This window comes from Schistocerca serialis, chromosome 1 (assembly GCF_023864345.2).
Source record: "Schistocerca serialis cubense isolate TAMUIC-IGC-003099 chromosome 1, iqSchSeri2.2, whole genome shotgun sequence".
Lineage (NCBI taxonomy): Eukaryota > Metazoa > Arthropoda > Insecta > Orthoptera > Acrididae > Schistocerca > Schistocerca serialis.
In genome coordinates, this window is record NC_064638.1 from 737,534,701 (window position 1) to 737,548,222 (window position 13,522).

A 13,522-nucleotide genomic window follows, 5' to 3' on the forward strand; every position below is an offset into this window, starting at 1 on the left:
TGTTGAAAGGAATGAACAGTCTAAAGAGTGCAGAATATGGACTGAGAGTAAATCGAGGAAAGAAGAAAGTAATGAGAAGCAGCAGAAATGAGAACAGCGAGAATTGGGGGTCACGAATTAGGCAAAGTTAGGGATTATACTACACTCATGCTCATAAATTAAGGATAATGCTGATACGTGGTGAAACAACGCTCTGTTGAGCGGTTTACTGGCTTAAATCACCTCGTGGTATGGCCATTCGGTGCATTTGACCTGCTGTCGTCGCGCGGTGGCGCTGGCAGCAGTCCAGATACGCAGAAGTGTGTCGGTGCATGTCAGAGTACGGTGCAGCGAGTAAGTGTGCAGACGTTTTCAGACGTGCTAATGGTGACCGTGTGTTGAAAATGGCTCATATTGATGACGTTATGAGGGGTAGAATACTAGGGCGACTGGAGGCTAGTCAAACACAGCAGGTCGTAGCACAGGCCATCCGTGTGCCACAAAGTGTTATCTCAAGATTATAGCAAGGATTCCAGCAGACAGGAAACGTGTCCAGGCGCTACAGTATGGGACGTCCACAGTGTACAACACCACAAGAAGACCGATATCTCACCATCAGTGCCCGCAGACGGCCACGGAGTACTGCAGGTAGCCTTGCTCGGGACTTTACCGCAGCCACTAGAACAGTTGTCTCCACACACACAGTCTACAGACGACTGAACAGACACGGTTTATTCACCCAGAGACCTGCCAGGTGTATTCCACTGACCCCAGGCCACAGGAGTGCCCGTAAAGCCTGGTGTCAACAACACAGTACATGGTCATTGGAACAGTGGTCCCAGGTTATGTTCACCGACGAGTCCAAGTATTGTCTGAACAGTGATTCTCGCCGGGTTTTCATCTGGCCTCAACCAGGAACCAGCTACCAACCCTTTAATGTCCTTGAAAGGGACCTGTATGGAGGTCGTGGTTTGATGGTGTGGGGTGGGATTACGATTGGTACACGTACACCCCTGCATGTCTTTGACAGAGGAACTGTATCAGGTCAGGTGTATCGGAAAGTCATTTTGCACCAGTATGTTCGCCTTTTCAGGGCTGATGTGGGTCCCACCTTCCTCCTGGTGGATGATAACGCACGGCCCCACCGAGCTGCCACCGTAGAGGAGAACCTTGAAACAGAAGATATCAGGCGAATGGAGTAGCTTGCCTGTTCTCCAGACCTAAATCCCATCGAGCACGTCTGGGATGCTCTCGGTCGACGTATCGCTGCACGTCTTCAAACCCCTACGACACTTCAGGAGCTCCGACAGGCACTGACCCCAGCAGCTGCACGACCACCTGATCCATAGTATGCACACCTGTTGTGCGGCCTGTGTACGTGTGCATGGTGATCATATCCCATATTGATGTCGGGGTACATGCGCAGGAAACAGTGGCGTTGTGTAGCACGTTTTTCGGGACGGTTTTCTCAACTTATCACCAATACCGTGGACTTACAGATCTGTGTCGTGTGTGTTCCCTATGGGCCTATGCTATTAGCGACAGTTTTGTGTAGTGCCACGTTGTGTGGCACCACATTCTGCAATTATCCTTAATTTATGAGCATGAGTGTACCTAGGCAGCAAATTAACCCATGACGGACGCAACTAGGAGGTCATAAAAAGCAGACTGGCACTGACAAAACGGGAATTCCTGGCAAAGAGAAATCTGCTAGTATCACACATAGGTCGTAATTTGAGGAAGAAATTTCTGAGAATGAGAATGTACGTTTGGACCACTGCATTGCATGGTACTGAGTCATGGACTGTAGGAAAACCGGAACAGAAGACAATCGAAGACTTTGAGATGTGGTGCTACAGAGAATGTTGAAAATTAAGTGTACTGATACGGAATGGGGAGCTTCTGCGCCAAATTGGCGAGGAAAGGAACATATGGAAAATACTGACAAGAAGAAGGGACAGGATGATAGGACATCTGTTAAACATCAGGGAATAGAAAGAAGTGTAGAGGGTAAAAACTGTAGAGGAAAACGGAGATTGGAACACATATAGCAAATAACTGAGGATTGAGGACGTAAGCTGCAATTGTTACTTTGAGATGAAAAGATTGGCCACGGGAGAGGAATTCTTGGCGGGCCGCATCAAACTAATCAGAAGACTAATGACAAAATAAGGGAAGAAGTATATTATATAGGAAAGTGACCCTCTGCTATTTTGGCATGTTACTAGACTGTGGCTAAGGATACTCCACATGTAACTTACAGGAGAGCGGAAATGCGCAGCCCATTAATAATGTGATAAAAAATTCTTCACAGTGTCAAGTCAGAACACAGATGACGGTAGAACTGTTTACAGTACTGAATATTACATACTCTAGCAATAGTTTCTGTTATTTCCTTTATCCATTTTAAAGTAATGGATTGTTTGTGCAAGTTTGATAGTTTCTATAAGAAACTATAAAAAACCCAAGAAAGTACTTCAATTAATTTTCGTTTAATTTAGAAATTTTGTGAAGTGATGTTTACTCAACTTTATCGAAGCAACTGTTTCAAATTATTCGAGAGATTCACCGCAGGGATTCCGAATTATTAACACGTTTCCTGTACTAAACATTTCCAACGCATATTTCTACTTAAATAATTATGAATGTTGATGGTATAAAACAGAACACTTATTTCTGAAGGTGCAGCCAAGTATATCCTTTAACAGCTATTTTCCATTGCACTGCGTTAAATGAATGAAAAATCCTAAATATAAGTAATTTACAAATTCTCAATAAACATTTATTGCACAGTATAACTGCGTAAAACTAAAATTCAGTTAATGACTGTTACACATGATATTTAGTCTTATTCGCCGAGTTGCTCCGGCGAACGTGCCATTGAGGATGTATGGGTCCACTAGTACAATGAGTGAACAACCGCTGGCCATTTTGATGCGACGACCTTCCAGAAAATCGTCGGCTGTACGATATAACATACTTTGCTGATTGACTGGCATTGTATAGAAAGTAAAATTGCCTATTTATCATGGGACATGTTTAAAGTTGTCTTAAATCATGACCGTATATGATGGAAAGTAATTTTGTTAATCTACCTGTTTTCTCCATTTTACGCTCTAACGAGCTAGTCTTGAGTGCCAAAAACTTGCTATCGAACGAAGACACATGGTCAGAGCATCAATAAAAAATTAACGACTCGAACAGTAACCAATCAATCCCTGTTCAACACTAGCTTTTGTTTCATTGCTGATACGATTGCCAATAACAAGCTGATCTTCACGTTATTGCGACATTGTTCAGTAAGATTTTTATACATAACACCGGTTATAGATCTCTTTGCATCTTTTCAGATTTGTGAAACACTCTGATGCAAATTTATTTCATTATATGACAACTGATGTGAACAAAATGTAATAAATATATTAAACAGAAAGTAGTTAGTGAATGGTTCATTACATCTGTATGGCACAAAAAAGGAGGCTGGAAACTTCTCGCTAGCACTATGAAGTTTATTTCAGTCAGTGCTCACGCAAATTGTTTAGCCATTAAGTAATGTATGAGGCCACCGATTGAGATAAAGTTTATTGTTAAAAACAATGTGCTCGCAGATTCTGTTTGCCAATAACATGGCAACTAATTCTCGTCTATACTATCTTAAGCTTCCTCCCCAAGAAATCAAACTTGTCACTTTCACACTTAGAAAGTACACAATGCAAGTTGACGAGAAGGTTGCTGAAATTTAATCAAAAGTATAAAGGCAATATCATGAAACAAAATCGTCCCCTTCAAATTGATGAACAGCAACGTATTGAGTCTGTGTATTGCACATATACTATGTAACCAGGGGCAAATGCAGTTCACAAGGTTGTCTTATACTCTTTATTGCTCAAACTCATTATTCGTTCTCCTAACAAAAAACAATAAATCAGTCAGTGAGAGACTATGAATGTTGCTAAGACCAGATATGGAGCGATAGGCGAAAGCCAAACCTAATGAAAATGAGCAAAATTATTTTCTTGTGGAATCCTGCGGTGAAGACTCACTTGAATAACATGAAACACGTGCACTGATAAAATTGAGTAAACTTAAACACTCAAAATTTCTAAGTTAAACGACAGTAAAATGAAGAATTTCTACGTGTTTTTAGTTTCTTACATAACTTATCAAATATACACAAATAATCATTTAATTTATAAAAAATAAATAAAATAACAGAAGTTTGGTAGCGTGCGTAATATTCAGTACTACAATCAGTTTGACCTGGTATTGTGAAGAATTTTTGATCAAACTAGAAATCGAATGAGAGAGAGAGAGAGAGAGAGAGAGAGAGAGAGAGTTGTAGACATATGCCTCTCTGTTGAACAAACCTGCTAATGGTGAACTCACAAAACTTTGTTAGTACCTGTGCGGGGATGGTTGTGAAAGTCTGCGGAATGAATACAGCGAACGATTGGCCATTTCCTTGGTTAACTAAATACACAAAACGGCGTTTTTTTTCGGATAATAACGTTGTGCTTTTTACTTAATGACTCATTTCGTAGAGGTAGTGAGCCTTTATGGTTAATATCCGATAGTGATTTTATTTAAGCTATAAATTTTTAGATACACGGCGACAAAATACACTCCTGGAAATTGAAATAAGAACACCGTGAATTCATTGTCCCAGGAAGGGGAAACTTTATTGACACATTCCTGGGGTCAGATACATCACATGATCACACTGACAGAACCACAGGCACATAGACACAGGCAACAGAGCATGCACAATGTCGGCACTAGTACAGTGTATATCCACCTTTCGCAGCAATGCAGGCTGCTATTCTCCCATGGAGACGATCGTAGAGATGCTGGATGTAGTCCTGTGGAACGGCTTGCCATGCCATTTCCACCTGGCGCCGCATTTGGACCAGCGTTCGTGCTGGACGTGCAGACCGCGTGAGACGACGCTTCATCCAGTCCCAAACATGCTCAATGGGGGACAGATCCGGAGATCTTGCTGGCCAGGGTAGTTGACTTACACCTTCTAGAGCACGTTGGGTGGCACGGGATACATGCGGACGTGCATTGTCCTGTTGGAACAGCAAGTTCCCTTGCCGGTCTAGGAATGGTAGAACGATGGGTTCGATGACGGTTTGGATGTACCGTGCACTATTCAGTGTCCTCTCGACGATCACCAGTGGTGTACGGCCAGTGTAGGAGATCGCTCCCCACACCATGATGCCGGGTGTTGGCCCTGTGTGCCTCGGTCGTATGCAGTCCTGATTGTGGCGCTCGCCTGCACGGCGCCAAACACGCATACGACCATCATTAGCACCAAGGCAGAAGCGACTCTCATCGCTGAAGACGACACGTCTCCATTCGTCCCTCCATTCACGCCTGTCGCGACACCACTGGAGGCGGGCTGCACGATGTTGGGGCGTGAGCGGAAGACGGCCTAACGGTGTGCGGGACCGCAGCCCAGCTTCATGGAGACGGTTGCGAATGGTCCTCGCCGATACCCCAGGAGCAACAGTGTCCCTAATTTGCTGGGAAGTGGCGGCGCGGTCCCCTACGGCACTGCGTAGGATCCTACGGTCTTGGCGTGCATCCGTGCGTCGCTGCGGTCCGGTCCCAGGACGACGGGCACGTGCACCTTCCGCCGACCACTGGCGACAACATCGATGTACTGTGGAGACCTCACGCCCCACGTGTTGAGCAATTCGGCGGTACGTCCACCCGGCCTCCCGCATGCCCACTATACGCCCTCGCTCAAAGTCCGTCAACTGCACATACGGTTCACGTCCACGCTGTCGCGGCATGCTACCAGTGTTAAAGACTGCGATGGAGCTCCGTATGCCACGGCAAACTGGCTGACACTGACGGCGACGGTGCACAAATGCTGCGCAGCTAGCGCCATTCGACGGCCAACACCGCGGTTCCTGGTGTGTCCGCTGTGCCGTGCGTGTGATCATTGCTTGTACAGCCCTCTCGCAGTGTCCGGAGCAAGTATGGTGGGTCTGACACACCGGTGTCAATGTGTTCTTTTTTCCATTTCCAGGAGTGTAGATCGCCAGAGTAGAGAAGTAAATATGTCTTCGGAGTCGTTGCTGTTGAGGTTAGGGAGAACATTTCTCAACCATTTTAGATCCAAATATCCCGCCTGATCAGAAGGAATTAGCTAGAAGTCTGATTATTTTAAGCCAAGCCTGGCTAGTTTTGGGAAGGATTATAGTCACTATAAAACGCTTCTGCAAGAGCCGATAGACCAGCTTAGATTTCTGAGGGTCTCCCATGATAGAAACTTTTCGGGTCGCTAGGGTGGAAACAATGATAACGAAAGGTCTTTCGCGTATGAGGGAAGGCAGCAATTACAGTGTTCGATATTGAAGCAAACGTCAATCAATCTGTAATGACAATGCTGTGTGGTTGAAAGGTTGACTGTTGACTTCATTCTGAAACGTGCTCAGGTCTCGATGAGTCTGGCGGAGCGCTTTACGAAATGAATTGCAGAAGGCTGACGTCCGGAGAGATCTGCAGCGTTGAGGTTTACAGGCTAAGAGAGAGTGGGAAATAAGTTTTTGATCCCATCGTAGGTAGCAAATGTACACTATTTGTTAAAAGTATTCTGACATCTAGTAGTGGACAGTAATATGGGGAATGTTCATCCTTCGCCTTTGCAACGGTCTGAACTCTGCTGGGGACACTTTCAGTAAGGTTTCTGAGTGTCTGTGGAGGAATGGCTGCCATTCTTCTTCAAGACCCGAAACAGCAGAAGCTAGTGTCCGCCCCCGGTAGCTGAATGGTCAGCGTGACAGACTGTCAATGCTAAGGGCCCGGGTTCGATTTCCGGCTGGGTCGGAGATTTTCTCCGCTCAGGGACTGGGTGTTGTGTTGTCCTAATCATCATCATTTCATCCCCATCGACGCGCAGGTCGCCGAAAGGCGTCAAATCGAAAGACCTGTACCAGGCGAACGGTCTACCCGACGGGAGGCCCTTGCCACACATTTCATTTCAGCAGAAGCTAGTGTTGTTAGACGCTCTAATCTGGGACGAAATCGATTCACGTCGGGGTTCTGGCAGACCAGTCCATTTCAGGAATGTTATTGTCCACAAACCACATAGTTTCACAGATGCTGCTTTGTTACAGAATGCATTGTCATGCTCATACAAACACTCATATTGTCCGAACTGTTCCTCTATTGTGTGCAGTACTCAATATTGTAAAATGTGACGACAGAGTTCACGGATGAACAGCCGGGTGTTAGTGTCCGACGGGCACAATATTTCGGCAAGCGCCACCTTGTTATCATCAGGTGCGATGACGAACTGACCGCCGGCGCCTCGCCAGTCAGTTCGTCAGCGCATCTGATGATGGCAACGTGGTCGCTCGCCGAAGTATTGTGCCCGTCGGACGCTAACACTCGGCTGTTCACCCGTGAACTCTTTCGTCATGAAGTACGCCGTGAGAAATTGAAGAGTCACACTGTCAAATGTCTGCCCCCTGTAGCTGAGTGGTCAGCGCGACAGACTGTCAATCATAAGGGCCCGGGTTCGATTCCCGGCTGGGTCGGAGATTTACCCCGCTCAGGGACTGGGTGTTGTGATGTCCTAATCATCATCATTTCATCCCCATAGACGCGCAAGTCGCCACAGTGGCGTCAAATCGGAAGACTTGCACCCGGCAAACTGTCTACCCGACGGGAGGCCCTTGTCACAGGATACTGTAAAATGTGTTCACATCCTTCCGCATTTGGAGTTTTTTCCAGCACAATAAGAGGGCCACACCTTAACCGCGAAAGACTACCCAAACTGTAACACCACTTCCTGCGTACCTCACTACCGGCACTGTACACAATAAAAGGTAACGTTCTCCATGCACTCGCCAAATCCAAATCCTTTCAGATCTTATAATTTAATTTTCCCCGAGATATTTAAGTCTTAATTGAAGAACTGAATTACAGTTTGAGCTGCGGCCGGGACTCGAACCCGAGTCTTCTTGCTTACTAGGCAGAAATGCTAACCATTACACCACCACAGCACTATGGTCAACATTGCTGCACGAACTACACGAGTCGAATGCCCTCCACAACACAAACTTCAATTCATATCTTCAGCTTATTTTCCCCCTACATTGTCATTACGTCCAACGCTGGGGTGCTATTCCAATGCCGGAGAGCCCTGGAATAGTGACAATGTATGGGGAAAATAAGCTGAAGAAAAGAATTGAAATTTGTGTTGGGGGAGGGCATTCGATTTAGGTAGTTCGTGCAGGAATTTTGATCATAGTGCTGTGGTGGTGTGATGGTTAGCATTTCTGCCTAGTAAGAGAGAAGACCCGGGTTCGATTTCCGGCCGTGGCACAAATTTTAATTCAATTCTTCGCCTTCCATCATTATTGTAGCCAAACCTTTCATCGGACTGCCACAGAACACAGCATGATTCATCACTTTTCCAGTCATCCACTGGATAGTGGCTTCGCTCTTTACGCTACCTCAAACGTCGCTTAGCATTGAGTACAGAAATATGTGGCTTATGAGGAGCTGCTCGGCCACTGCACACCTTTCGTTTTATCTCCTTACGCACAGTCATTGTGCCAGTTGGACTGCTGGCAGCACTTTGGAACTCGCGAGTGATTCCTTCGCCTGATTTCATGCGATTAACAACCGCCCTCAGCAACGACCGACGGTCCTTGTCCGTCAGTACATGAGGTCTGCATAATCTGTGTTTAGCTGTGGCTGTTCCTTCGCGTTTCCAGTTCATAATCAGACCACCAACAACAGACTTGGACAGCTTTAGAAGGGTTGAAAAATTGATGGATTCGCTACTCAGGCGACATCCAATGACTAGTCCACTTTCTAAGTCAGTCAGCTCCCCTGACGGCCCATTATGCTGTTACTGCACTCTAGTGACAACACAGAACTCCCAGCATCCTTTTATAGTGTCGAACCCGCCTCTCGTGACACCTAGTAGTCAATTCCGCATTACACACGCATGTCCGGATACTTTTGATGAGGAAGGTCCAATGAAAGTTCAGAGTTGAAGATATAATCATCAATCGTGTGTAGCAGTTTGAATTCAGAATGCAGAAGCTCTGAGGGCAGTCGGTCAAACATTGTGCTACATTGTCAACTGCAGCCATATGTTAAGATTACGACAATATCTGAAAGAGGGCTGTCATGTCCTCCACCGAATCTCTGCCTGGACATTGAATCTAGTCCTATCGTTTGGACATAAGTATCTGATATTCTTTTACTAAAAACGAGAATGGAGAATACTGTTGCCGTTTAGAAAGCAAAGGCCCCTCTTCTGCCGATTTTGATCTCGGATCAAGTTAAAGGAACACAGGACTGTAAGGTTTTCGCAAGCTACCAGTCGGTAGAGTTTTTATGTGCTAAGACAGTCGACTCATAATGACCAGGTTCCAGGTTTCCATTTCCTTTTCATAGTTGACAAATACCGTACCAGTTCCTTCTAAATGGCCGCAAATGTTTCTTCCCTTACCTTTTCCAACCAGAGCCAATGTTCCATCTGTAACATCCTCAATGTCGACACAATGTCAAACTGTAACCGCCCGTTGCTTCCTTCGCTCACTGACTTCTTCCTTTTTTTGTTTACGCTTATGGCCGTTAAAACCGCAACACTAGGAAAGATAGAAAATAACGAAATTTTGTTATTGTGCGGGTGAAATACAGTAGCAAAAATACGTGACTGAATTTGTAGGTGATTTTCCTGTGTGAGGAGTTCGAAATTTTGTACACAGAGCTGTCGCCTCTAACAGTGGTCCTAACTCGGCTGGTATCTAGTCGAAATGAGCTTGGATGAGAGATAGGAGCATGCAATTTCATGTAGCTTTGTCTCTGTGCCAGAGTCCATTAATCGCAGTGGCTTGCGAGTGGGTGCGTGCACTTCTCTCGGAAAACCGTGACTAGATGTTTCCAGTGAATGAGAGATCGCCGGCCGCTGTCGCCGGGCGATGCTAGGCGCTTCAGCCCGAAACCACGCGGCTGCTACGGTTGCAGGTTCGAATCCTGCTTCCGGCATGGATGTGTGCGATGTCCTTAGGCTACATAGGTTTAAGCAGTGCTAAGTCTAGGGGACTGATGACCTCAGATGTTAAGGCTCATTGTGCTTGGAGCCAACTGAACAATTTTTGAATGAGATATCTGGATAATGTGCTGACCAGGTAAACAGTCGAACACCATCTGCACCGAGGTAGGTCAGGGCAGAACGGGCAACGTGTCGTCTTGCATTATGTTCTAGAAAGGTAAGATGACGCTGACTTCGACGATAGGACACATCCATCGGCTGTATCACATCATAAACATATTGGATGATGTCCAGAGGCCATCGTGAAATGTATCCAATGGCATCTCGTGTTATAACTTGAAGTATTGGCCCCGTGTGACGATAACGAATGCATTCTGGCAACGTTCTTTCTCCTCGGAGCCTGACGTTCATTGTAATACTGCAGAAGGAACCGTGATTCGCCTGACAAGACAACGTGGTGTCACTCCATTTCCACTGTCATCGTTGGGCGACATCCGGCGCGCTACTCTGCTACCGCTTCAAGGAAAGCAAAAACAATATTGTCGCCGTGCTCAACAGTCCGGGATGCTCCAGACGCTGTTGCACTCTTCGTGTGGGTGCTTGTCATGCAGCAAACAAGCCTGTGCATGAGATGGCTCTACGATCCTGCACAGCCGAGCCAACAGTATGTCCTACCGGTATGCTGAGACCCTGCATTGCGTTGGATACAACCCCTCCTGAAGCCATCGATTCCATGTTCGCATAACAATCGTGGGAGCCCGACCAACGCGAGACGTAATATCACGAAACAATAAACTACATCGTCAATAGGCCATAATCGTGCTGCCTTCGAAATCGTACACATGCCGGTAGACGTTTCCCTGCTTGCCGAGACACATGAGATCTTCACATAAGTATCCAACATTCAAATGCGATCACTGAATGAGATAGCCTCTGCGTAGTCTTTCTTTACGCAGGGTGGTCAGAAACAGTCTGAAGCGTGTAAGACCTTGCAGGGTAGGTTGTGCTGAGAAAGAAATGTTAACAAAATAATTCGATGCGTTGCTCCGTTTTCTAATTAATTAGCATTAAAGTTAGCCAGACAGGTCGTTGCGGCCCGCAAGAGACAGTGTCGGCAAACATTATCTTCGTTTCGTTTCCTAAAACAACGATATAAAATAAAGGATATGGACGGTAGTAACGATCGAACCCGAGCCACGGCTGCGCAGTCTCGTGCGTAATCATCTACGTTACGAGAACACCAGACACTAATTGTATCTGGTGGGCCGCTTGAATTTGCGAGTTCAACGGCCTCATTGACGAACTTCAATGTTAACCTGAAAAAGGCGCAATGTATCGATCTTTTTCTTAACAATTATTTCTCAGCGTAGCCTACACTGCGTTCCTTACAAGCTTTTCAGACTGCTTCTGACCACCTTGTAGCCGGTCGCAGTTCTAGGGGACTGATGACCAAAGAAGTTAAGTCCCATAGTGCTCAGAGCCATTTGAACCATTTGAGCCTTTCCAAGTACCTGTGTGAAAATGAGGAAGATGAACTAAACCTAAACTAGAGGCCAAGTCAACCAAGCTCATCTCATTAGTCAATTGGGTGCAGTTTTTTAACAGCTGGGGTACAGATAGTTTTGAGTTGTCAGTGCTGCACACCGATGGGTCCTCTCACCGTAGGAGGAACCTATGTGTCGAGTCTGGAGGCGAGCGAGAAACACTTCATTTCACATTTGTGATTGCAAAGAAGCTTGCCGAACCAGGTAGTGATTTCATCCACAGTATCTTGTACTTTCTCATTTCCAGCACCTCCTCTTCTAAAACTCGGAAGGTCCTGCCTCATTGAAAGTGAAGTTGCAACATGTAGAGGCATGTAAAATGTTGCCTGGCACTCAGCAGAATATCGTCTTCTTCTCTACACACTGTAGCTGAAGGTGGGATCCTGGCAGGGCCGGTTCGAGGACGTTTTTCCCGCAAGCGACTTACCATTTCGCCGCTCGCCCCCTCCCCCACTGTTTCTGCTCGTACACTTTCGCCTGGGCCCTAAACTGGCCCTGGATTCTGGAAGAACTGGTCTTGTTTCTCTGCTGAATACATGCTCTAAATGGCTTATATTCCACTCACGGAGTCGGAGTTGAGGAGTTTTGTACCTCGAATACATCTCAACTACTCCAATGATTACTCTTATCTTGGCGTCATGGACGGTAAAGTGTCGTGGCATGTACAGAATAGTCAAAGTAGATTCATCATTGTACATTGTCATATAATAGCGGTGGTGCCAAACAGTGTTATAAAAATTCGTTTTATAAATGAATTCTGGAATAGTACACCTCCTATCTTCCAGTAGATCTAAAATTACCTCCGCTCTCTCGTGAGTTTAGTGTGGCTGTCTGCCGGACCTCTTGGCAACGACTAGAACCTACTCACACTTTTTTTTTTTGTGGTTTTAGGGCGCACAACTTCAGTGGTCATTAGCGCCCAGACTACGTTAGGAATGCACAGCGAGGCACAAGTTTAAAACAGCAACTAAAAGGGAAAACACGATAAAAGACAGACTGACAGGCATACGACTAAAAAAAACAGCATAATCAAAGGTCCTTAGAGAGGTTGGTCAAGTTGATAAAACGAAGAACGCGAGCAGCTGCTCGTGGGTCATCCGCTAAAATGGCATCTAGACTACATGGCAGGCCAAGATCAAGACGCAGTGTGTTAAAATCCGGGCAGGACGTTAAAATGTGGCGGACCGTCAGCAATTGCCCACATGGGCAGAACGGCGCCGGCGCAGCCGTCAGCAGATGGCGATGGCTGAACCGGCAGTGTCCAATTCGTAACCGGGCCAAAACGACCCCCTCCCGCCGAGAAGGGCGGGAGGAGGACGTCCAAGCCACGGGAAGAGGTTTCAAGGCCCGAAGCTTGTTGTCCGTAAGTGCAGCCCAATCGGCATGCCACAGCGATAAAATGTGCCGACAAATGACCCTGCTACAATCTCACGAAGGGGCACAACAAGAAGCTGTCCGAGGCTGGAGGACCGCAGCCTTGGCCGCGGCATCTGCAGCTTCGTTCCCAGGGATACCGACATGGCCAGGAACCCACATAAAGCTAACCGGAGAACCGACGTCCACCAGCTGCTGAAGAGAGCGTTGGATCCGGTGCACGAAAGGGTGAACCGGATACGGATCACTGAGGCTCTGGATGGCGCTCAGGGAATCGGAGCAGATGACATAAGCAGAATGTCGGTGGCGGCAGATGTAAAGAACAGCCTGGTAGAGGGCAAAGAGCTCAGCTGTGAAGACCGAACAATGGCCATGGAGCCGGTATTTGAAACTTTGTGCCCCGACAATAAAAGAACACCCGACCCCGTCATTGGTCTTAGAGCCATCTGTATAAATGAAGGTCATATTAATGAACTTCGAACGAAGCTCGACAAAACGGGAGTGGTAGACCGAACCGGAGGTAACCTCCTTTGGGAGCGAGCTGAGGTCAAGGTGAACGCGAACCTGAGCCTGGAGCCAAGGTGGCGTGTGGCTCTCG

The 13,522-nt window shown here is 46.5% G+C and overlaps 1 protein-coding gene and 1 non-coding gene across 2 annotated transcripts in view; one reads left to right on the plus strand and one right to left on the minus strand.

The window, feature by feature from the left end:
* LOC126481744 (carnitine O-palmitoyltransferase 1, liver isoform-like) overlaps positions 1-13,522 on the plus strand; it is a 206,795-nt gene that overhangs the window by 12,820 nt on the left and 180,453 nt on the right. The window lies entirely within an intron of this gene.
* On the minus strand, positions 7,925-7,997 carry Trnat-agu (transfer RNA threonine (anticodon AGU)). Its single transcript has one exon. It is a non-coding gene; the product is annotated as a tRNA-Thr (tRNA).